General features: G+C 48.6%; 1 protein-coding gene and 3 non-coding genes across 4 annotated transcripts in view; 3 read left to right on the forward strand and 1 right to left on the reverse strand.

The window, feature by feature from the left end:
* The first annotated feature begins 6,638 nt into the window (after window positions 1–6,638).
* On the forward strand, window positions 6,639–6,724 carry TRNAS-UGA (transfer RNA serine (anticodon UGA)). Its single transcript has one exon. It is a non-coding gene; the product is annotated as a tRNA-Ser (tRNA).
* Window positions 6,725–8,502: 1,778 nt separating this feature from the next.
* TRNAT-UGU (transfer RNA threonine (anticodon UGU)) lies at window positions 8,503–8,576 on the reverse strand. The gene has a single exon. It is a non-coding gene; the product is annotated as a tRNA-Thr (tRNA).
* A 3,916-nt stretch (window positions 8,577–12,492) lies between these two features.
* TRNAV-AAC (transfer RNA valine (anticodon AAC)) lies at window positions 12,493–12,565 on the forward strand. Its single transcript has one exon. It is a non-coding gene; the product is annotated as a tRNA-Val (tRNA).
* An 11,115-nt stretch (window positions 12,566–23,680) lies between these two features.
* The window catches only part of LOC141978971 (uncharacterized), a 30,146-nt gene continuing 28,823 nt past the window's right edge, over window positions 23,681–25,003 (forward strand). The window contains exon 1 of the mRNA XM_074941404.1: window positions 23,681–23,698. The gene's annotated coding sequence lies outside the window, so the exon portion shown is untranslated. The remainder of the gene's footprint in view (window positions 23,699–25,003) is intronic.

Raw genomic sequence — 25,003 nt, forward strand, 5'->3', positions numbered from 1 at the left:
GGTCCTGGTGATGTCAAGGAACTATGACGTGATTGGAATAACAGAGACTTGGTGGGATAACTCACATGACTGGAGTACAGTCATGGATGGTTATAAACTGTTCAGGAAGGACAGGCAGGGCAGAAAAGGTGGGGGAGTAGCACTGTATGTAAGGGAGCAGTATGACTGCTCAGAGCTCCGGTACGAAACTGCAGAAAAACCTGAGAGTCTCTGGATTAAGTTTAGAAGTGTGTGCAACAAGAGTGATGTAGTGGTGGGAGTCTGCTATAGACCACCGGACCAGGGGGATGAGGTGGATGAGGCTTTCTTCCGGCAACTCACGGAAGCTACTAGATCGCATGCCCTGATTCTCATGGGTGACTTTAATTTTCCTGATATCTGCTGGGAGAGCAATACAGCGGTGCACAGACAATCCAGGAAGTTTTTGGAAAGCGTAGGGGACAATTTCCTGGCACAAGTGCTAGGGGAGCCAACTAGGGGGGGCACTTTTCTTGACCTGCTGCTCACAAACCGGGTAGAATTAGTGGGGGAAACAAAAGTGGATGGGAATCTGGGAGGCAGTGACCATGAGTTGGTTGAGTTCAGGATCCTGACGCAGGGAAGAAAGGTAAGCAGCAGGATACGGACCCTGGACTTCAGGAAAGCAGACTTCGACTCCCTCAGGGAACAGATGGCCAGGATCCCCTGGGGGACTAACATGAAGGGGAAGGGAGTCCAGGAGAGCTGGCTGTATTTCAAGGAATCCCTGTTGAGGTTACAGGGACAAACCATCCCGATGAGTCGAAAGAATAGTAAACATGGCAGGCGACCAGCTTGGCTTAATGGTGAAATCCTAGCGGATCTTAAACATAAAAAAGAAGCTTACAAGAAGTGGAAGGTTGGACATATGACCAGGGAAGAGTATAAAAATATTGCTCGGGCATGTAGGAAAGATATCAGGAGGGCCAAATCGCACCTGGAGCTGCAGCTAGCAAGAGATGTCAAGAGTAACAAGAAGGGTTTCTTCAGGTATGTTGGCAACAAGAAGAAAGCCAAGGAAAGTGTGGGCCCCTTACTGAATGAGGGAGGCAACCTAGTGACAGAGGATGTGGAATAAGCTAATGTACTCAATGCTTTTTTTGCCTCTGTTTTCACTAACAAGGTCAGCTACCAGACTGCTGCGCTGGGCATCACAAAATGGGGAAGAGATGGCCAGCCCTCTGTGGAGATAGAGGTGGTTAGGGACTATTTAGAAAAGCTGGACGTGCACAAGTCCATGGGGCCGGACGAGTTGCACCCGAGAGTGCTAAAGGAATTGGCGCCTGTGATTGCAGAGCCATTGGCCATTATCTTTGAAAACTCGTGGCGAACGGGGGAAGTCCCGGATGACTGGAAAAAGGCTAATGTAGTGCCAATCTTTAAAAAAGGGAAGAAGGAGGATCCTGGGAACTACAGGCCAGTCAGCCTCACCTCAGTCCCTGGAAAAATCATGGAGCAGGTCCTCAAGAAATCAATCCTGAAGCACTTACACGAGAGTAAAGTGATCAGGAACAGTCAGCATGGATTCACCAAGGGAAGGTCATGCCTGACTAATCTAATCGCCTTTTATGATGAGATTACTGGTTCTGTGGATGAAGGGAAAGCAGTGGATGTATTGTTTCTTGACTTTAGCAAAGCTTTTGACACTGTCTCCCACAGTATTCTTGTCAGCAAGTTAAGGAAGTATGGGCTGGATGAATGCACTATAAGGTGGGTAGAAAGCTGGCTAGATTGTCGGGCTCAACAGGTAGTGATCAATGGCTCCATGTCTAGTTGGCAGCCGGTGTCAAGTGGAGTGCCCCAGGGGTCAGTCCTGGGGCCGGTTTTGTTCAATATCTTCATAAATGATCTGGAGGATGGTGTGGATTGCACTCTCAGCAAATTTGCGGATGATACTAAACTGGGAGGAGTGGTAGATACGCTGGAGGGGAGGGATAGGATACAGAAGGACCTAGACAAATTGGAGGATTGGGCCAAAAGAAATCTGATGAGGTTCAATAAGGATAAGTGCAGGGTCCTACACTTAGGATGGAAGAATCCAATGCACCGCTACAGACTAGGGACCGAATGGCTAGGCAGCAGTTCTGCGGAAAAGGACCTAGGGGTGACAGTGGACGAGAAGCTGGATATGAGTCAGCAGTGTGCCCTTGTTGCCAAGAAGGCCAATGGCATTTTGGGATGTATAAGTAGGGGCATAGCGAGCAGATCGAGGGACGTGATCGTTCCCCTCTATTCGACACTGGTGAGGCCTCATCTGGAGTACTGTGTCCAGTTTTGGGCCCCACACTACAAGAAGGATGTGGATAAATTGGAGAGAGTCCAGCGAAGGGCAACAAAAATGATTAGGGGTCTAGAGCACATGACTTATGAGGAGAGGCTGAGGGAACTGGGATTGTTTAGTCTGCAGAAGAGAAGAATGAGGGGGGATTTGATAGCTGCTTTCAACTACCTGAAAGGGGGTTCCAAAGAGGATGGCTCTAGACTGTTCTCAATGGTAGCAGATGACAGAACGAGGAGTAATGGTCTCAAGTTGCAATGGGGGAGGTTTAGATTGGATATTAGGAAAAACTTTTTCACTAAGAGGGTGGTGAAACACTGGAATGCGTTACCTAGGGAGGTGGTAGAATCTCCTTCCTTAGAGGTTTTTAAGGTCAGGCTTGACAAAGCCCTGGCTGGGATGATTTAACAGGGAATTGGTCCTGCTTCGAGCAGGGGGTTGGACTAGATGACCTTCTGGGGTCCCTTCCAACCCTGATATTCTATGATTCTATGATTCTATATCTAAGGAAGGAGATTGCACCACCTCCCTAGGTAACGCATCCCAGTGTTTCACTACCCTCCTAGTGAAAAAGTTTTTCCTAATATCCAACCTAAACCTCCCGCACTGCAACTTGAGACCATTACTCCTTGTTCTATCATCTGCTACCACTGAGAACAGTCTAGAGCCATCCTCTTTGGAGCCCCCTTTCAGGTAGTTGAAAGCAGCTATCAAATCCCCCCTCATTCTTCTCTTCTGCAGACTAAACAACCCCAGTTCCCTCAGCCTCTCCTCATAAGTCATGTGTTCCAGTCCCCTAATCATTGGGGTTGGATTGGGCTCAAGGGGAAAAGATTTTGTGTGACAGTGTGTGGGGATGGGGAGGGTGTGATTCTCTAGGATATAAATGATGGAACACACAGGGGTAGTGACAGTGAAGCCCCATGTCTGAGTGTTATGACCTTGTGTGGTGCTGCCATTCACCTTCCCCTCCTATGGTCTCATCTTTCATTGAATCCAGCATTTTTCAACCAATCATCATCACAGTGGTTTCCCACATGCCTCAAATACAGTGTCCCTCTCAGAGATGCCGAGGACTGGAACGGATTTCAGCTGATGGACAGGTTTGCTAGGTTTTTATACATTTGCCTAGTAAAATGCTGAGTTTTTCAATTTATTACAAGCCTCATTCCTGATCATACTGGAGAGGGGTAAGGAAATCGATTTTCATTCAAAAAAGTTTATAAACAGAAGCACTGGGATTTGAAGGAGGAACCCATTGCCAGGCAGGCAAAGGTTCAATCGCTGAGCTATACAGTCAACAAAGAGCGCCTCGGATAGCCCAGACAAGGGATGGGTTTGAACCTGGAGATTTAGTACACTTTATATATATACAAACACCACGGCTTACAAAATCACAAGACCTGCCCTCTGTTACCTGAGGACAGCAACAACTTTCCTTGGAGCACACACTGCTCCCCAGCTCCACGCCCTTCAATCTCTCCAGCATTGCCCCAATCCCTTAACGGTACAGGGCACAGGTAACTAGAACCCCTTCATCCCGATAGAATTAATGGCCAAATAATTCCATTTAGACCAGAAACGCAGAGCTCCTTTGTCAGAGCAGATGTACATAGTGATCTAGTCTGGCTGTAAAATCTATATATCAACACCAAATATGGTGTTAGATGAATCCTCAGAAACGGCTGTTCCCCATCCAGATCCCAGCAAAGGGTAATCCAAGAAAAGGGGCTGTTTAGGAAGGAAAGAAGAAAGATGTCCCTCTCTCCCTGGAGGAACTGAGCTCTGCGCTTTGGACAGAAAGGAGGGGAAGGAAATGGCCACACGATGGCAGCAGAAATGAAATGAAACACAAGAAATGAAACACAAAAGGCTTCTTCTGTGCACATTGATTCTGAACAGTGAGGAGGGAACCTGACTCCCACATCATGAAAAGTCACAAAGCCGTTTCGTTCTGTGGCCGGGAACACCAGCAGAGAAGAGTTCCAATCATTGTTGCCCGTTTACTTTCGATTTTTTTTACCTTATAGAGAAAATTGAAACAAAATTAGTCTTAACCTGAGTTGCCAGTTATTAAAAGCTGGTTCCCCAATTCAGTTCCAACTGCTCTGCTAGAAACCACCCCCCAGGTGCCTGCTCACCCCAGGAAGAGAAAAAAGAGAAACCCCCACTTGGCACTGCCCTTAGCTCCAGGCTGCCGTCCTGGGGTGGGGACGGGGACTGATTGTTTGCTGCTGAGCAGGGAGCCTCTGGTGCTGAGCTCCTAGCACTTGCCCAGCCCAGGCTGTCCTCTGCGTCAGCCGCTGCTCCCCGCATGCTCTCGAGTCAGACATGCAGGGCCCCCAGGGGAACAGAGGCTGGGACAGGGCAGCAGCCTGGGTTGGGCTGGGAAGATGCTGGGAGTTCTCGTTCCTTGAGAACTGGCCTGGCTCCCTTCTCAACAGCAAACAAATCAATTCCACGTCCCCTCCCTGGATAAATCAGCCTGGAGCAAAGGGCAGCACGGGACGATTCCCTTTACTTCCCACCGAGGCATGAGACAACCCAGGGCAATACTAGAAGAGCTGATGGAACTGACGTGGGGAAACCAGCCTTTAATAACAGGCAGCTCAAGCTTAAGCTAAGTGTTTTTACCAATTTTTACAACATTAAATAACCCTTCAATCATCGTGTCACCATCCATAAAATTGCTTCAGCTTTGTAGTCTACCAAGTGCAAAACTAAACATCTCTTCAAATCCAAGGGCGTGGAGATCAGTCAGTGTTCAGAGTCATCCCACGTGAAAGAACCATGTTGTGGTTCAGACCGGCCCCATCACGTGGCCATTGACTTTCTCTCCTCTCCCTTAAAAGTATTTAGTATTTTGCATCAAAACTTTCTTCCCTCAGGAGAGACCTGGGAACCAGGGCTGCCAGCCAGACAAACACCTTTAAGAGGAGGCATCCCTCTCCCTGTCAAAAAATGATCTCCCTCCTTCAGTTCAGTGACAGCCTGAATTGTTCCTTGTCCCGGAAGAGCCGGAGAACTGAAAGCAGCAACATCAAACCCTTGTGTAGCTCGCAGGAATGAACACAAACACTCCCTTGTGTCTGAAGAGAGGTTTAGTTTTTACCCTTGGTAAACGACAAGGCTAAAGGGAAAGGCGGTGGCACAAGAGATAGAGTGAAACACGACACAATCATCACAGTTATGCCCATAGTGATTGCAAACATTTTTATATACTTATTATCATCAGTGTATTATTTTCTCTGGAATCTAGACCATGACTATACCTTGACCAAGAAATTTGGATCTTGATAAAATAATCGACTACCCCCGGTTAAGGCAATGGACTTGATACCCACCCGGGTGACCCTACACAGGTACAAGTCTGCAGAAGAGAAGAATGAGGGGGGATTTGATAGCTGCTTTCAACTACCTGAAAGGGGGTTCCAAAGAGGATGGCTCTAGACTGTTCTCAATGGTAGCAGATGACAGAACGAGGAGTAATGGTCTCAAGTTGCAATGGGGGAGGTTTAGATTGGATATTAGGAAAAACTTTTTCACTAAGAGGGTGGTGAAACACTGGAATGCGTTACCTAGGGAGGTGGTAGAATCTCCTTCCTTAGAGGTTTTTAAGGTCAGGCTTGACAAAGCCCTGGCTGGGATGATTTAACTGGGAATTGGTCCTGCTTCGAGCAGGGGGTTGGACTAGATGACCTTCTGGGGTCCCTTCCAACCCTGATATTCTATGATTCTATGATTCTAAGTACTAACAGCAATGGCTGCCTTTTAGCCATAGTTTTTAATCAGGGCAAGAAATTGATACAAACCCGTTAGATCATTTCTCAGCCCGAGTCCTTCACCCACATTCCTTAGGGCATTGGGCTGCCATGTGAATGTTTCATTTCCCTCCTCAATTTCACACAGAGACACAATTTCCTTTGCACAGATCCATGAACAGTAACACCTCCCTGTGTCTCTTGTCTGAGCCAGGGCATTCAATTCCATTGAAACCTTCTCTCCTGCAATGGCAATAGTCAGACAGAGGGGATGTAGCTACCTGCATCCCTGCCAGTGCCCCAGAGAAATCCTGACCCCTGCTATTGGAATGATGTGCTGGAGATTTGAATAGGAAAGGGACTGTCTGACTTGTCGAAGTGGGGAATGAACAACAATCTATTGCAATGTCATTAACCACAAACACACTCCGATCATGCTCCAGCCGGAAGAGAAATGGGCAGAAATTCTCGCTGTTCCGCCATGGACGCACTTGTGCTGGGGAAGCTGGTCTGAGCAAGCAATTTGAAGTGACAGTTCTGTGAGAACAGAATCATAGTGTAGCTAAGCAGCTGTCCATCAAGTAGTTGTGGCCGAGTGGTGAAGGCGATGGATTTGAAATCCCTTGTGGGGGTCCCCCCGACGCAGGTTCAAATCCTGTCAGCTACAGAAACGTTAGTGTGCTGTCATCGCTGTTGTTTCTGTGTCACAACACTTTCAACACTGGAGCCAGCTCTGGCCTCGCTCTATCGACATGTGAGTCTGCTATAGCACTTAGGTGTATTTTTATCACTTAGCTCGTTACAGGGGTATAAAAACAAAGAGTCAAAATCACAGTCCACCTGTGTATGGGCCTGCTCTCACTAGGATAGTCGGAGGCCTTGTTCTTAGGCTAAGGCCTTTGGCTAAGCAGCAGGGGCAGCCATAAGCTGGGAAGCGTACGGTCACATTGTCACATCCCAAACCAGACACAGTGAAATAAGGTGGCATTGAGCGGTTAGGAAGAAGATCCTGTCCAGAGAGTGCCCATCACCACTAGATAAAGAAATGGATCTTAAGATGGTTAAAGAAAACTTAGTTTGCCAGCATCCTGTCTGGCAAGAAATCACTTATCAATGGTTGTGGTTGTGAAACCCTCATTTCTGTATGTTTTATCTTTATGCCCCCCAGTTTTCTATTGTTAATCTGTCTGGTTCGCTAATTGTTTCTGTCTGTTGTATAATTAATTTTGCTAGATGTAAGTTAATTAAGGTAGTGGGATATAACTGGTTAGAGAATTATGTCACAATATGTTAGGATTGGTTAGTTAAATTTCAGTAAAACGATTGGTTAGGGTATAGCTGAGAATATTATTATATAAACTGGGGTCAAACAGGAAGTGGAGGGGAAATTGGAATCATGCTTGCTAAGGGGGGAACGGGAAACAGGGACACAGGCAAGGCTTTGCGGCGTCAGAGCTGGGAAGGGGGATACAGGGTAAATGCTCTGTGGCATGAGAGCTTGGAAGGGAACACTGGGGAACAGACTCTATTGGTGTATAGAAATAAGCCCAACTGGTGTGAAGGGCTCCGAAATATGCTTGCTTGGAAACTAACCCCAATAAACATCGCATTGTCTGCGCTTTGGACTTCTGGCCTTTTGCTGCTTGCCTGACAAGAACCAGGGAAGCGGGAGGGTTGAGGGAAAGCTCTTTAACATGGACCATAGTGTGTCCATAGTGTGTCTCTGCATGTTGTTGGCCAAGTGATCACAGCACCTGGAGGGGTTTTGCTACTTGTCACTAGCACAGTATTGTAAGAGGCAGCCCAGGTTCAACAGCCGTGCCTGCAAGATGAGTTACAGCAACCTGTACCTTGTTTCCATGTTCATCCGATGCCTCCTTTCAACACTTGTCAGCAAAAAGACCTGTTTCTTTTGCAAGCATGTGTATGGCTAGTCAAAGGTGGGCTTCTCCGTTAACAAAAAAGACCAAAAAGTGACAAGAGGAGGCACGTTCAGCAAAACAGCACTGGATGCTGGATCCTGAATTTGCTCTTTATCCAGCAGGTTTATTGGCAAGCTCTGCCACGGTGCCACTCTCTGGGACTTCTCCCGTAACTGCTCCATCTTTCATCAACAATAAAATGAAAGGTGAAAGGACAGTTATTCTCCATTTCCTGCAAGCCCTGCAGAGAACCCTCTAGAAGGGTCTCTGTGCATAGACATTTCTAGTGAATTGCATGGGACACAAGCTCTGGTGTCACAGCAATTGCAGTCAAAGCAACCTCCTTCCCAACACCAATAGCCTTTTCATCAACTCCAGGCTGGTGATTTGATTCTCTCCAATGCTCCTCTGCAAAGAAGCCTTTTCCTTAGTAAGCAATTACTTACATTGCCAAGGGAGGTCTCTTCTGTTTCCTAGGAAGACAGAGGAAAACATGAGCGGAGGAGACAAAAGCTGTACAACAAGGCACCACTGGGAGTTGAACCCAGGATCTCCTGTTTACAAGACAGGTGCTTTAACCTACTAAGCCATGGTGCCTTCCTCAACTAGCTGTTTGCAACTGTTCCCCTTGATGGTCCAAGACAACACCTTCAAATGCCAAAGTACAGACGTTCCCCATTTCCCACAAAACTTGCAGACCTTGAGCGGGCTGGCTCTCTGTGCAGGGAAAGCCACAGCTGAGTTGACAGAGGGCTTCTAACATTGCTTCTCCCACAAGCTGCTGTGATCCTAGAGTGGGTTAGTGCTCTGGGTTTCAGTCACAGCAACTTCAACTCAACTCTGACTCATGGTAACTTTCCATCAGCTCCAGACTTAGCATTTGCCACTTTCCAAGCCTTCGCCACAAGGAAGCTCTCTCCGTCCTGAACGAGCACTTACAAGGATTGTGCTGTGAGGTCTTTTCTTTTTATGAGAAGAGATGCAAAAAAAGGAGCCTAGCAGACAAGCCAGGTTCAGCAAGGCAGAACTGGCAGGCCAAGCCAGGATCTCCTGGTTCGTAGGAAGGCTCTTCAGCCAGCTCTTCCCAAAGATCACTATCTAGAGGCCACTTCCCACAGAGACCGATTATGGTTACAGACCCATCCTGAAATTAGAGCAGGATATTTTAAAGCTTTATCTCATCGTAAAGTAACATAATTCGAACATGTCATCACAGAGGGGAAAGCACTCCTTCATTTCATATTTATTGCTACTGATCTCACTGGCAAACTTCCTTTTCTCGGTGCTGCTTTGAGCACTTCAGGGAGTTTTTCCTCTTCTCCCTTCCAGCTGTGGTTATGGGACTGCAGCAGCTCCCCAGGTGGCCAACTTTGCCCTTTCGCTTACATCCTTCACTTCTTTGGATGAAGCTGTGTGTGCCACCAGCTTACTTCATAGCTGAGACCTCAGGTACCAGCAGCTAGTTCCAAAGGCTAAATTCCCATGGCCCTCAGTGGGAGGTTATCCTGGGCTGCCAGGGCTGCAGGACGTGGCCCATGATCAGTCAAGCTGCTACAGCAGCCCCGCTCTTATGTGGTGAGTCCGGCAGCCTCTCACCAAACTGCTCTGCCCTCGGCTGCAGGGCGGCCGCACTGGCTGAGAATCTGGCAGAAGAGTGACCCAGGAGGAGAGAAGGAAAATGTCCTCAGCAGCCACAGCCGGCAGGAGCAGCAAAGGCTGAGTATCAGACACACAACCTCCTGATATATCCTCAGTTTACTCCCCCTCCCAAGGAAACCCTATTCTGCTCTATTACGCTGTCATGGGATAAAAGGGGAGGTCCTCTCGTGGATCAATAACTGGTTAAAAGGTAGGAATAAATGCTCAGTTTTCAAAATGGAGAGAGGTAAGTAGTGGTGTCCCCCAGGGGGTCGGTACTGGGATCAGTACTCTTCAACATATTCCTAAATGATCTGGGAAAAGGGGTAAACAGTGAGGTGGCAAAATTTGCAGATGATCCAAAACTACTCAGGAGAGTTAAGTCCAAAGCAGACTGCAAAGAGTTACAAAAAACCTCACAAAACTGGGTGAAAGGGCAACAAAATGGCAGAGGAAACTCAATGTTGATAAATGCAAAGTCATGCACATTGGAAACCATAATCCCAACTATACATATAAAATGATGAGGTCTAAAATAGCTGTTGCCACTCAAGAGAGGGATCTTGGAGTCACGGTGGAGAGTTCTCTGAAAACATCCACTCAATGTGCAGCGGCCGTCAAAAAAGCAAAGAGAATCTTGGGAATCATTAAGAAAGGGATAGATAGTAAGACAGAAAAGATCATATTGCCTCTATATAAATCCATGGTACGCCTACATCTTGAGTACTGCATGCAGATGTGGTCACCCCACCTCAAAGACATATTGGATTGGAAAAAGTTCAGAAAAGGGCAACAAAAATGATTAGGGGTATGGAGCATCTGCCATATGAGGAGAGATTCATAAGACTGGGACTTTTCAGTTTGGAAAAAAGACGACTAAGGGGGGATATTATAGAGGTCTATAAAATCATGACTGGTGTGAGTAAGTAAATAAGACAGTGTTATTGACTCCCTCTCCTAAGACAAGAACGAGGGGCCACCAAATGAAATTAATAGGCAGCACGTTTAAAACAAACAAAAAGAAGTATTTTTTCACACAACCCACAGTCTACATGCGGAACTCCTTGCCAAAGGATACTGTGAAGGCCAAGACTATAACAGCGTTCAAAAAATGAACCAGATCTATTCATGGAGGATAGGCCTATCAATGGGTATTAGCCAAGATGGATAGGGATGGTGTTCCTACCCTCTGTTTGCCAGGAGCTGTGAATGGGCGACAAGGGATAGATCACTTGATGATTATGTGTTCTGTTCATTCCTTCTGAAGCACTTGACATTGGCCACTATGGGAAGACAGGATACTGGGCTATCGGGACCTTTGGTCTGACCCAGTATGGCCGTTCTTACGTCCTTATGGCCCTATGCTCCTTTCATATAGATTCCTGGGATTCTGCCTTACAATGTGTCCCTGAGATCTCACTCAAAATGCCCCAGACAGGCAAACACTCTGGGATCCTGAAGCCTCTGCCACCCATGTTGTACCTTGTCGCTCATCATTAACCCTTGATGCTCCTCCTTTCTATAGACTGTGAAAAGCGGGGAGGCAGTGCAGGAGCCTTCTGGGGATGCAGATCCAACACTTTGGGAGAGACAGATTGTTTGAGGCATCAGATTGCTGTAAGCCAGGGGAGGCCAACCTGTGGCTCCAGAGCCACGTGCGGCTCTTCAGAAGTTAATATGCGGCTCCTTCTATAGGTGCTGACGCTGGGGCTGGAGCTACAGATGCCAACTTTCCAATGTGCCGGGGGTGCTCACTGCTCAACCTCTGGCTTTTTTTAAATTTTAACAGTAACTGAATGTACTAACATCTAGAAATTGAACGGCCACCAACACAGGGTGGACCAGTCTTAACTAGTGTTACAGTGAGAAACAGCGTTCGACTGTTAACCCGAGTCCTTTAGTTCAAAGGTCACTTTCTCGACTTTGTCCTCATGAACTGAAGCGCAGCATTAGAGAGATGCCAAGACTGGCCAATGGCATTTTCAAGTGATAAAATAGCAAGTGATGTCGGTCTCTCATTGGCCATCATAGACTGAACATATGTTTTAATGAGCCTGAGCTTCAAGGCGAGGGTGGCTCTGTCCACCTCCTTCCCCTGTGCTGCTGGGCACCAAGTCCCTGGCGGCCAGTCAGTAAGGCCGGGAATACAGGGTGGGGGGCCAAGTGGCAGCAGGACTCTTGCCACCAGGGTTCAGCTGCCCAACTTCCTCCCCGTGCCGCTAGGCCCCCGTCGCCTGCAGCCACCAGGTAAGCCAGGAACTAAGGCAGGAATGGGGGGAGGAAGCAAGTCAAGCTGAGCAAGGCAGGCAAAAATTCATCTTGCCTTCGTGGGCCACTCACAGTGAGGTCCTTTTTGTGTGCCGTGGCTGACAAAAACATCCCAGACAGAGAAACAGCAGGCCAAACAGAAACCTAGTAACTCTCAAAGTAGCTCAGCCAGGAGCGCATTAGACTGAAGATTTAAAGGTCCCTGCTTCAATCCCAGGCTTCGGCATGTTGTTTTGTCCCTTTGTGTGCAGGGGTGGGCTGTTTTCTGGAAGTGCAGCGGTGCCTTTACCTGCCATGAGTCCCTCATTTCGGGCTCTGCAGCAGGAAAAAGCAGCGTGGGCTTGTGCACCAAGTTGGCCCACCTGAGCTTTCTTTCTTCTCTTGCTCTTTCTCAGCAAGGGGAAGAAAAAGAAGCTCTCCTTCAAGCTGGAGTCACAAGGGAGACGTAAGGATGACTTCCTGAGCGCCGGCTCCAGTGCTTTGCTCTACCAGCTGACCTACCGAAGGGCTGCCACCACTTTCTCCAGGTTTGCCCGTCAGTGTGTGCCAGGGTGAGCGCCAGCCAAGTGGATGGAATTTGAAGGGAGGGGCAGAGCTCTGTGACAGAGTTTCTGTAGTGTAGTGGTTATCACGTTTGCCTAACACGCAAAAGGCCCCTGGTTTGAAACCAGGCAGAAACATGATGGCTTACTTTTTCTAGCTGTCCAGCAAGGCACTCCTCCTTCTACCACTGGCCTGTCCCTGGGGTAACTCCGACCCCCGCAGGACAGAGGGTGAATAAGCCTGATTTATCCGCACTGGATTATAGCAATCTGAGGCCTCTCCACCTGCCTTGTCTCTCCTGGACTCTGAAAAAGTGTTTTCTCTCCACTTCCTTTGGAGAGAACTTGAGTTTTCCCTCTGGGAAACTATGAGGCTGAAGCAATTGTATTGACTGTGATACTAGAATTGAAGGATTATTTAATATTATAAATGAGTCTAAACCTGAGCTTCCTGTTTTCAAACTGGTTTTCCCAACTCAGTTCTCCGTTCTCTTCTAGAAAGGCCTCCAGGATGCCTGCCTATGCCAGCAGAAGTGGCAAGAAGAAAGCCCCCCTCAGTGCTGCTCTTAGTTCCAGGTGGATTGTTCAGAGGCAGGGGGAGTCGGTTTGTTTGCTGCCATGCAACGTGTCTGGGCACCAGATCTCCCTGCTTCTTCCAGCACAACCCTGGCTCCTTCCCTGCCCCAGTCACTGTGTAGGAGGGTCCTACATGCATTTAGCTAAAAGCCTTTCATAGCCTTCTTAGTGTAGTTGGCAGCATGTCAATCTCATAATCTGAAGCTCCTGAGTTTGAGCCTCAGAGAGGGCAGAGGGTTTGCTCCCTGCTTCAGCTTTTTCTAAAGGAAATCCCAGAGTAAAGAGACTGGAGCAAACTGATTTCTGGAAACCCTCCCACCCATCTTACACACACATACACACACAGACTTTTCCAAGACATTAACTCTTCCTTCTCTTTTATGACTCTTTAATGCAGCTGCAAATACCAATTCCTGGAGACCCTTTCCAGAGAGAACACAGCCGCAGTGCAATAACAAAGCAGGGGGCTGCCAGGTTGTCATGGGCAAGTAGTTAATGGGATGCACTAAAAATTCAGCAGAGTCAACCCCCTCCTCTCCACGCACAAGCAGCTTTGAATCTTGATAACTGTGATGCTCAGATTCCACTGCATCCTCAACCCCCACTGGAGGCCACTGTAGAGTCCTTAGATCCCTGTTCATACTTCAGCCCCTAGCATCCCTGCCAAGCAACTCACCACCTACCCCAGGTGAATCACCTGGTGGGCTGCATCCACAGGCATTTATACCAGCTACAGCTGCTAGCAGCTAATCCCCACCTAAGGCTTGGGGGAAGGAGCTGGGGATCGCTTGTTATTTCTTCCATACATCACGTCTCACAGTGTTTGAACACATTTCTCTCTAAAACTGATTTAAATTTAGAGCCCCTCCCCCCATTTCTGCTTTGTGAGTGCCTCATTCCTGTACATAAAACATAAGAATAGCCGTACTGGGTCAGATCAGTGGTCCAGCTATCCCAGTGTCCAGTCTTCCAAGAGTGGTCTATGCCAGGTGTTTCAGAGGGAATGAACAGAACAGGTAATCATCAATTGATCCATCGCCCATTCTCAGCATCTGTACAGATGTGAACACAAAGCAACGTTTGGGGATCACTTGCAGCTACCTAGCCCTGGTCTACACTAGGAGTTGAGGTCGAATTTAGCAGCATTAAATCGATTTAACCCTGCACCCGTCCACACGACGAAGCCCTTTTTTTTCTACTTAAAGGGCTCTTAAAATAGATTTCTTTACTCCACCCCGACAAGGAGATTAGCGCTGAAATCAGCCTTGCTGGGTTGAATTTGGGATAGTGTGGACGCAATTAGACGGTATTGGCCTCCAGAAGCTATCCCAGAGTGCTCCATTGTGACCGCTCTGGACAGCACTCTCAACTCAGATGCACTGGCCAGGTAGACAGGAAAAGGCCCGCGAACTTTTGAATTTCATTTCCTGTTTGGCCAGCGTGGCAAGCTGCAGGTGACCATGCAGAGCTCATCAGCAGAGGTGACCGTGCAGAGCTCATCAGCAGAGGTGACCATGATGGAGTCCCAGAATCGCAAAAGAGCTCCAGCATGGACCGAACGGGAGGTACGGGATCTGATCGCTGTATGGGGAGAGGAATCCGTGCTATCAGAACTCGGTTCCAGTTTTCGAAATGCCAAAACCTTTGTCAAAATCTCCCAGGGCATGAAGGACAGAGGCCATAATAGGGACCCGAAGCAGTGCCGCGTGAAACTGAAGGAGCTGAGGCAAGCCTACCAGAAAACCAGAGAGGCAAACGGCCGCTCTGGGTCAGAGCCCCAAACACACCAGTTCTATGATGAGCTGCATGCCATTTTATGGGGCTCAGCCACCACTACCCCAGCCGTGTTGTTTGACTCCTTCAATGGAAATGGAGGCAACAAGAAAGCAGGTTTTGGGGATGAGGAAGATGAGGTTGTAGATAGCTCACAGCAAGCAAGCGGAGAAACCGGTTTTCCCGACAGCCAGGAACTGTTTCTCACCCTGGACCTGGAGCCAGTATCCCCCGAACCCACCCAAGGCTGCCTCCTGGACCCGGCAGGTGGAGAAAGGACCTCCGGTGAGTGTACCTTTTAAAAAACTACACATGGTTTAAAAGCAAGCGTGTTTAATGATTAATTTGCCCTGGCATTCGCGGCCAGTACAGCTACTGGCTGTAGTCTGTTAACATGTCTGGGGATGGAGCGGAAATCCTCCAGGGACATCTCCATAAAGCTCTCCTGGCTGTGCTCCCAAAGCCTTTGCAAAAGGTTTCTGGGGAGTGCAGCCTTATTCCGTCCACCATGGTAGGACACTTTACCGCGCCAGGCCAGTAGCACATAGTCGGGAACCACTGCATAACAAAGCATGGCAGTGTATGTTTGCTGGCGTTCCAGCAACATCCGTTCTTTATCTCTCCGTGTTATCCTGAGAGGTGAGATATCATTCATGGTCACCTGGTTGAAATAGGGTGCTTTTCTTAAGCGGACATTCAGAGATGCCCGTTCCTGCTGGGCTCTTTGCCTGTGGCTGAACAGAAATGTTCCCCGCTGTTAGCCACAGGGAGGGTTGAGGGGGTAGCCACACGGTGGGGGGAGGCAAAATGCGACCTTGTAACGAAAGCACATGTGCTATGTATGTAATGTTAACAGCAAGGTTTACCGTGAAAGAGGGTACCCATTGTTCTATAAAATGTGTCTTTTTAAATACCACTGTCCCTTTTTTTTTCTCCACCAGCTGCATGTGTTTCAAGGATCACAGGATCTTCTCCTTCCCAGAGGCTAGCAAAGATTAGAAGGTGAAAAAAACGCACTCGCGATGAAATGTTCTCTGACCTCATGCTGTCCTCCCACACTGGGAGAGCACAGACAAACGTGTGGAGGCAGACACAAAATGACCGGGAGGAGAGGTGGCGGGCTGAAGAGAGGGCTGAAGCTGAAAGGTGGCGGCAGCGTGATGAGAGGAGGCAGGATTCAATGCTGAGGCTGCTGGAGGATCAAACTCATATGCTCCAGCGTATGATTGAGCTGCAGGAAAGGCAGCAGGAGCACAGACCGCCGCTACAGCCCCTGTGTAACCAACCGCCCTCCTCCCCAAGTTCCATAGCCTCCACACCCAGACGCCCAAGAACGCAGTGAGGGGGCCTCCGGCCACCCAACCACTCCACCCCAGAGGATTGCCCAAGCAACAGAAGGCTGGCATTCAATAAGTTTTAAAGCGCTGTGTGGCCTTGTCCTTCCCTCCTCCACCACCCCACCCGGTGCTTCCCTCCTCCACCACCCCTCCCGGGCTACCTTGGCAGTTATCCCCCTATTTGTGTGATGAATTAATAAAGAATGCATGAATGTGAAACAACAACTTTATTGCCTCTGCAAGCGGTGATCGAAGGGAGGAGAGGAGGATGATTAGCTTACAGGGAAGTAGAGTGAACCAAGGGGTGGGGGGGTTTCATCAAGGAGAAACAAACTTTCACATCGTTGCCTGGCCAGTCATGAAACTGGTTTTCAAAGCTTCTCTGATGTGCACCGCGCCCTCCTGTGCTCTTCTAACCGCCCTGGTGTCTGGCTGCGCGTAACCAGCAGCGAGGCAATTTGCCTCAACCTCCCACCCCGCCGTAAACGTCTCCCCCTTACTCTCACAGATATTGTGGAGCACACAGCAAACAGTAATAACAGTGGGAATATTGGTTTCGCTGAGGTCTAAGCGAGTCAGTAAACTGCACCAGTGCGCTTTTAAACTTCCAAATGCACATTCTACCACCATTCTGCACTTGCTCAGCCTGTAGTTGAACAGCTCCTGACGACTGTCCAGGCTGCCTGTGTACGGCTTCATGAGCCATGGCATTAAGGGGTAGGCTGGGTCCCCAAGGATAACTTTAGGCATTTCAACATCCCCAATGGTTATTTTCTGGTCTGGGAAGAAAGTTCCTTCCTGCAGCTTTTGAAACAGACCAGAGTTCCTGATGATGCGAGCGGCATGCACCTTTCCCGGCCATCCCACGCTGATGTTAGTGAAACGTCCCTTGTGATCCACCAGAGCTTGCAGCACTATTGAAAAGTACCCCTTGCGGTTTATGTACTCGCCGGCTTGGTGCTCCGGTGCCAAGATAGGGATATGGGTCCCGTCTATGGCCCCACCACAGTTAGGGGATCCCATTGCAGCAAAGTCATCCACTATGACCTGCACAGTTCCCAGGGTCACTACCCTTGATAGCAGCAGATCTTTGATTGCTTTGGTACTTGCATCACAGCAGCCACCACAATAGGTTTGCCCACTCCAATTGATTCCCGACTGACCGGTAGCTGTCTGGCATTGCAAGCTTCCTCCCTCGACAGGGTCACGATCTGATGTGTCCAGTTGCTGGCAGTTGCAACAAGCTGCCCCTACAGGTTTTGCTTGCTTTTGTCCATATCATAAGTCCATTGAATGTTCACAGAGAAATGGGATATTGTCCAAACCAGCTTGACCACTTGGTATGGAATCAGGCAGTAGGCCTTGGTTTGATTATTCACAGCAATAAGATTCACAGATCCATTTGTGCACCAAAGTCCAGATAGCAGCACGTAGATGTGTGTAGTTTGGTTATGGGCTGGTGTAATTGTGCCCCCAGTAATATGTACATTCCCAGCAAAACACCTTATACACAGTACACCCAATTGTCCACCCCTTGCATAGGCCATTGATTCTGCTCCTCCATAGTCATAGGACAGGGGCACATCCAACCATCTTCTGTTGATTTACACTATTTTACACACCCCTCCATTGATTCCCAGTGAGCTCCTCCCCTTCTCATTATTTCCATAGGGCTTGTGGGGGCCACCTTAGTTGCCATTCCATTTCCAGGTATCACGGTAGCTATTACACAGGTGCTGGCCTCCTGGCTGAGGATTTTGCATTCCCATACACATCTCCCACCCCCAAGGTCAGCCTTCTGAAGCCATCCCCCACCCACATCATGAGATTTTCTGTTCATTAAAAACACAACAATGCTAGCAACAAGACAAACACAAAACACAGATCCATGGTATTGTGGGTTATTTTTCCCGCTGGCGCCAGCTTGCTTGTAGAGTGTCTGAAAAACAAAAGAAACAATTTGCACCCCCCCGGTGGGGACAGATTATTGCTTAATAATAATAATAATATCACTTTCTTTTACAAATTTCCTTGCTAATTGCAGGAAAAAACAGAAGAATTACCTCCAGGCTGTCCTTATTTTGTTCTATAGTCAGGTTAGTGAATTACCCCACTCACTGGTCATTTATGAAATTCATGAGGTGGTGTACCTCAGTCTCCCCTCCTGTACAACAGATCAGGTTTGCAATAGTTTCTCTGCTGTACCAAGCTTTAAGTTTATTCTCAGGTAATAGCTGAGACACAGCTTCAGATTTTAGCACTGTACACATCCTGGGAAAATGCACATTCCTTCCATATAGTTTAACCTCCATAACATTATATTAGCCATATTAATTTTACACAAGGTGTAACTGCCTCCCCCATGCCCACAGAGTTTTCATGCACACCCACCAAAGCAACAATCTGATCCCCCAGAGCCACCCCAAGGCTCAGTGTTCCCATCATTCCTCCCCTTTTCCTTTTCTTCTACCTGTGCTACCAATAGCATCTTCTTTCAAAGTGACTAGTTTGGAACGTGAGGAGGTGACTGGTCACTTCCCAGCTTATGGCTGCCTCTGCTGCTTAGCCCTAAGCACAGGGCCTCAGACTGTCACAGTAAGAGAAGGACCTTACACCGGCAGACAGTGATTTTGATTCTTTCATACCTCTATAACTAGCCAAGTGATAAGAATACACCTAAATTCTTAGAGTACAGGCCTTTACAGGCAGGCCTGAATATTTATATCATAACAGAGCCTGCCCCGTTAGCACCATGACGCCCACATTGCCAGGGCCCGTGCTTTGAAAGAAGTCTGCGTCCATGTCCTCATCGCTCTCGTCACCGCGCTGACGTCGCCTACTCGCCCGATTTCGCTTTGCCAGGTTCTGGTGCTGCATATACTGCTGGATAAGGAGCACATTAAACACCATGCGCATAATTGCCAAAGTGATCTGAGCGGGCTCCATGCTTGCCGTGTATGGCGTCGGCACGGAAAAAAGGCGTGGAATGATTGTCTGCCGTTGCTCTGACGGAGGGAGGGGCGACTGACGACATGGCTTACAGGGTTGGCTTACAGGGAATTAAAATCAACAAAGGGGGTGGCTTTATATCAAGGAGAAACAAAAACAACTGTCACACAGAATGGCCCTCTCAAGGATTGAACTCAAAACCCTGGGTTTAGCAGACCAATGCTCAACCCACTGAGCTATCCCTCCCCCTCATATTCCAAGCAGGACTGAATCTCCATAAAACTTTTCAAGGTGCCCCTGGCAGACCTCACTGAAATGATTGTTGGCCACTGATTTCACGGAGGGAGGGAGGGAGGGGGGAGCAAATGAATACAAAACAAATCTGGTCTATTTCTTGTTTTGATCCACTCCATCTATCTTTTACATCTTTGGCTGGCAGCAGACGGTGGAATAGGACTGCTAGCCATCCTCATCTCCTGGCTGCTCGGCAGAAGACGGTGCAATACGCCTGCCGGCAGGACTAAAGAGAATGACCTGGTCGAGTCACTCCTATTTCAGTCCCTGCGCCCATGTCTGCCCAGGCGCTCCTGACCGACCTTACCGAGGCGGCCAGGAGAACCTCGGACACGATGACGATGGTTATCAGGCCTATTGCACCGTCTGCTGCCACAAGGCAATGAGCTGCTGCTGTGTAGCAATGCAGTCCACGTCTGCCAGCACCCAGGAGACGTAGGGTGATGGTGAACTGAGCGGGCTCCATGCTTGCCACGGTGTGGTGTCTGCACAGGTAACTCAGGCAAAAAGGCGCGAAACGATTGTCTGCCATTGCTTTCACAGAGGGTGGGAGGGTGGGCCTGACAACATGTACCCAGAACCACCCGCGACAATGTTTTTGCCCCATTAGCCATTGGGATCTCAACCCAGAATTCCAATGGGTGGCGGAGACCGCGGGAACTGTGGGATAGCTACCCACAGTGCAACGCTCCGGAAGTCGATGCTAGCCTTGGTACTGTGGAAGCACTCCGCCGAGTTAATGCACTTAATGCACTAGAGCATTTTGTGTGGGGACACACACACTCGACTATCTAAAAACAATATCTAAAAAACCGACTTCTATAAATCCGACCTAATTTCGTAGTGTAGACATACCCGTAGAATCACAGAATGTTTGGGTCAGCAAAGTGGGAACTATAATGACAAAACAATACAGAAGTGAGGATTTCACATCCCAGCTATTGATAAATGAGCTCTTGCCAGACAGGATGCTATCAAACTAAGTTTCCTTTTACATTTTCTAGGCACTTCCCTTTCTCTGGAGGCGATAGGCACTATCAGGACAGGATTGTACTCCTAACAGCCCAATAGCACTTCTTTCAATGTGACTACTTTGGAATGTGAGGAGGTAACCGGTCGCTTCCCAGCTTATGGCTGCCTCTGCTGCTTGGCCAAAGGCCTTAGCCTAAGAACAGGTTCTCAGACTGTCACAGTAAGAGAAGGCCCTTACACCAGCAGACGGTGATTTTGATGCTTTCTTTTATACCTCTAACTAGCCAAGTGATAAGAATACACCGAAATTCTTAAAGTACAGGCCTTTGCAGACAGGCCTGAATATCTATATCCTAACAAAGTGTGAAAAGAGAAAGTTTTTTTTTTCCTCATGATGCAAACATTCCCACATAGGAGACCCCTTCCACCAACACAGATGGCAGAAGAACCAGAGATATATGAACTCAGAGGAGTGGTTGGGATCTACGTTGGGACACGCAACAACTTGAGCCAACATTCAGTTGTTGGCAATGGGGATTAAAAGAAAACCAACATATATGACAAGAATTTGTGGTCTTTGAATATGTTGTTACAAATGAAAATGAAATTATAGGTGAAGTTATTGGTTAAAGAGTAGGAGACTAATTGTTTGTTTGATGATCTGAATTATTTTGGAAAACTGAAAGTTGTCTTGTTTTTAGTTCTGTTAGTCATACAGGAAATGATGGCTAATCTTCAAAAGTTAATTTGATTTAATTTACCCCCTGTGGTGTAAGGAGTTTTGGTAGGAAACTTCACTCCAAAGGTTGGGGTGGAAGAATGTGTGTTAGAAAGAGTGTATAAGAGAATATTCGCCCAGTATAGATTTCAATTTTTTGTACTTCAAATAGAACATATTTTGCTTAGCTTCAAAGCAATTTCTTTAAAAAAAAAACACACACACACACTATTCAAGGAGACAAGTTGTATAACTTTTTACCCACTTAGACTGTAGGGTCACTGACTTCCTCACTTCTCTAATTTGCAAAGGAAAGGCATGACATCTGTCATAGGATGTGTCCAGCTGGTAGGAAAGCTGCAATCGTCAACTATCAATGTCAAGGAAAAGGCTGAAGTCCATTGCCTTTCACATCAAAAAGCCATGTAAAGGCTGGTCTACACTGAAAAGCTATGTTGACATAGCCACATCTCTCAGGGGCGTGAAAAATTGACACCACTGAGAGAAGTGGTTAATAAGAACACAAGAATGGCCGTACTCAGTTAGACCAAAGGTCCATCCAGCCCAGTGTGCTGTCTACTGACAGTGGCCAATGCCAAGTACCCCAGAGGGAGTGAACCTAACAGGTAGTAATCAAGTGATCTCTCTCCTGCTGTCCATTACCACCCTCTGACAAACAGAGGCTAGGGACACCATTCCTTACCCATCCTGGCTAATAGCCATTAATGGACTTAACCTCCATGAATTTATCCAGTTGTCTTTTAAACCCTGTTATAGTCCTAGCCTTCACCACCTCCTTAGGCAAGGAGTTCCACAGGTTGACTGTGCGCTGTGTGAAGAAGAACTTCCTTTTATTTGTTTTAAACCTGCTACCCATTAATTTCATTTGGTGACCCCTAGTTCTTATATTAAGGGAATAAGTAAATAACTTTTCTCCACATCACTCATGATTTTATATACCTCTATCATATCCCCCCTTAGTCTCCTCTTTTCCAATCTGAAAAGTCCTAGCCTCTTTAATCTCTCCTCATATGGGACCCGTTCCAAACCCCTAATCATTTTAGTTGCCCTTCTCTGAACCTTTTCTAATGCCAGTATATCTTTTTTGAGGTGAGGAGACCACATCTGTACACAGTATTCAAGATGTGGGTGTACCATAGATTTATATAAGGGCAATAAGATATTCTCCTTCTTATTCTCTATCTCCTTGTTAATGATTCCTAACATCCTGTTTGCTTTTGACTGCCGTTGCACACTGCGTGGACGTCTTCAGAGAACTATTCACAATGACTCCCGAGATCTTTGTCCTGATTAGTTGTAGCTAAATTAGCCCCCATCAAATTGCATGTATAGTTGGGGTTATTTTTCCCAATGTGCATTACTTTACATTTATCCACATTAAATTTCATTTGCCATTTTGTTGCCCAATCACTTAGTTTTGTGAGATCTTTTTGAAGTTCTTCACAGTCTGCTTTGGTCTTAACTATCTCGAGCAGTTTAGTATCATCTGCAACCTTTACTGCCTCACTTTTTACTCCTTTCTCTAGATCATTTATGAATAAGTTGAATAGGATTAGTCCTAGGACTGACCCTTGGGGAACACCACTAGTTACCCCTCTCCATTCTGAAAATTTACCATTTATTCCTACCCTTTGTTCCCTCTCTTTTAACCAGTTCTCAATCCATGAAAGGATCTTCCCTCTTATGCCATGACAACTTAATTTACATAAGAGCCTTTGGTGAGGGACCTTGACAAATGCTTTCTGGAAATCTAAGTACACTGTGTCCACTGGATTCCCCCTTGTCCGCATGTTTGACCCCTTCAGAGAACTCTAAGAGATCAGTAAGACATGATTTCCCTTTACAGAAACCATGCTGACTTTTGCCCAACAATTTATGTTCTTCTGTGTGTCTGACAATTTTATTCTTTACCATTGTTTCAACTAATTTGCCCGGTACTGACGTTAGACTCACCGGTGTGTAATTGCCGGGATCCCCTCTAGAGCCCTTTTAAATATTGGCCTAACGTTAGCTGTCTTCCAGGCACTGGGTACAGAAGCCGATTTAAAAGACAGGTTACAAACCCTAGTTAGTAGTTCAGCAATTTCACATTTGGGCGAATGCCAGCTGGTTCTTTCAGAACTCTTGGGCGAATGCCGTCTGGTCCCGGTGACTTGTTACTGTTAAGTTTATCAATTAATTCCAAAGCCTCCTCTGCAACCCTCCCCTACCCGGGCTGGAGAGGGCGGAAGCGCCCCCCGGGGCAGGCTGGGAGATGTAGTTCCTGACTCTCCCGGGAACGGAAGTGACGTTTGGTGGGGGCGGGAGGACGAGAGGGGCTGCGAACGCGCGCGGCGCTGTGGCTCTGCCTGGCTCGTGCGGGGCTGTTGGAGCCTCTCCCGGAGCCGGAGGAGGGTTTTGTGTCTCCCGGCTCTGGGCATGCGCAGATCGGGGGGGGGGCGCGAAGAGTCGGACATGCGCAGAGGCAGAGCTCACTTGCCGCTGCGCTGCGGGGCCGCGCTGGGCCGCGGGGTCTGTGCCGGGGAGACCGTCATTCACCCCCCCGTGCCCGGCCCGGGCCCCGCGCCCGCCGGAGCCGCCCTGGGGCCGCCCCGGGCTCCGCCCGCCCCGCTGCGGAGCTGCAGCCTCCAGGTACCGGAGCGAGCCCCGGGGCCGGGCGGTGACTCTGCCCCAGTGTCCGGGGGGGGACCAGCCCCCCGGGGTCCCTGCGTGGGGCCGGGCGCGGGGGACCTGGGGACAGGGGCGGGGGGAAAATGTCGGCGCAGCCCGGGCATGGCCGGGGGGGGGGAGAAGAGCCGGGGCCCCCCGAGGGGCGGGGAGGGAAAGGGGGGGCTGAGATCCCCTCGGATTTACCGCTGCCCCCCCCGGGGCCCCCCGCTCCCGTCCTGCCCCCTTTCTCTCCCGGCAGCGACGAGCAGCAGCCCGGGTGACCCCCCCCGTCCCCCCCCCTGAGACGGGCTCTTCCCCCCCCCGGACCCCGTTTCCTCCCCACTTTGCCCGTGGCCAGTTCAAATCTCAGCGTTGGGGGGGGGTGTCCCCCCCACTTTACCTGCAGTGACTTGTCCCGGTTTAGGGGGGAATCGTTCCCCGGAGTGATTCTGAAACGGGCAGAGGCGGGCAGAGCCCGAGACAGGGACACCTCTGTTGTTTTAGGTAAAACTGAGACCTGGACCGAGATCACAGCCCCCCTTGTGCCAGGCAGCGCCCGACTGCGGCCCAGATTGCTGCCTCCATTGTGTTGGGCGCCTCAGAGACCCCGAGTGAGATCTGTGTCCCCATTGGGCCCGGCACGGCACGGATCCTGACGAAGATCGCACCCCATCGCTGTACTGGGCACTGCACAGACCCTGACAGAGATCTTGGCCCCACATTTCGTCAGATGCTGCAGGGACCCTAAACAAAACTAGGGATCCTGTAATGCCAGGAGTTGCAGAGCCCCTGATTGAGGTCAGGCCCCTGGTTGTGCAGGGCTCTGCACGGACACAGTTGGCAAAAATTGGGGATCGGCCCTGCTTTGAGCAGGGGGTTGGACTAGATGATCTCCTGAGGTCCCTTCCAACCCTGATAGTCTATGATTCTGTAAGATCAGGGTCTCCATTGTGGTGCTGAACAGACACCTCGGGCTGAGTTAATGAAGGCCTCAAATCATTTATTTAAAGACTTCAAGTTACCAAAAAATCCATCATTTACACTTGTTTAAACCTGTAAATGATCCATGCCATGCCCCATGCTGCAGAGGAAGGCAAAAAAAACCCCCCAACCCCAGGGTCTCTGCCAATCTGAGTCTGGGCAAAATTCCTTCCCATCTCGAAATATAGCAGTCAGTTAGACCCTGAGCATATGGGCAAGACCCAGCAACCAGACAGCTGGGAGAGAATTCTCTGTAGTAACTCGGAGCCCTCCCCATCTAGTGTCCCATCACCGGCTGTTGGAGAT

Source organism: Natator depressus, chromosome 28, assembly GCF_965152275.1.
Source record: "Natator depressus isolate rNatDep1 chromosome 28, rNatDep2.hap1, whole genome shotgun sequence".
In the NCBI taxonomy this organism is placed as follows: domain Eukaryota; kingdom Metazoa; phylum Chordata; order Testudines; family Cheloniidae; genus Natator; species Natator depressus.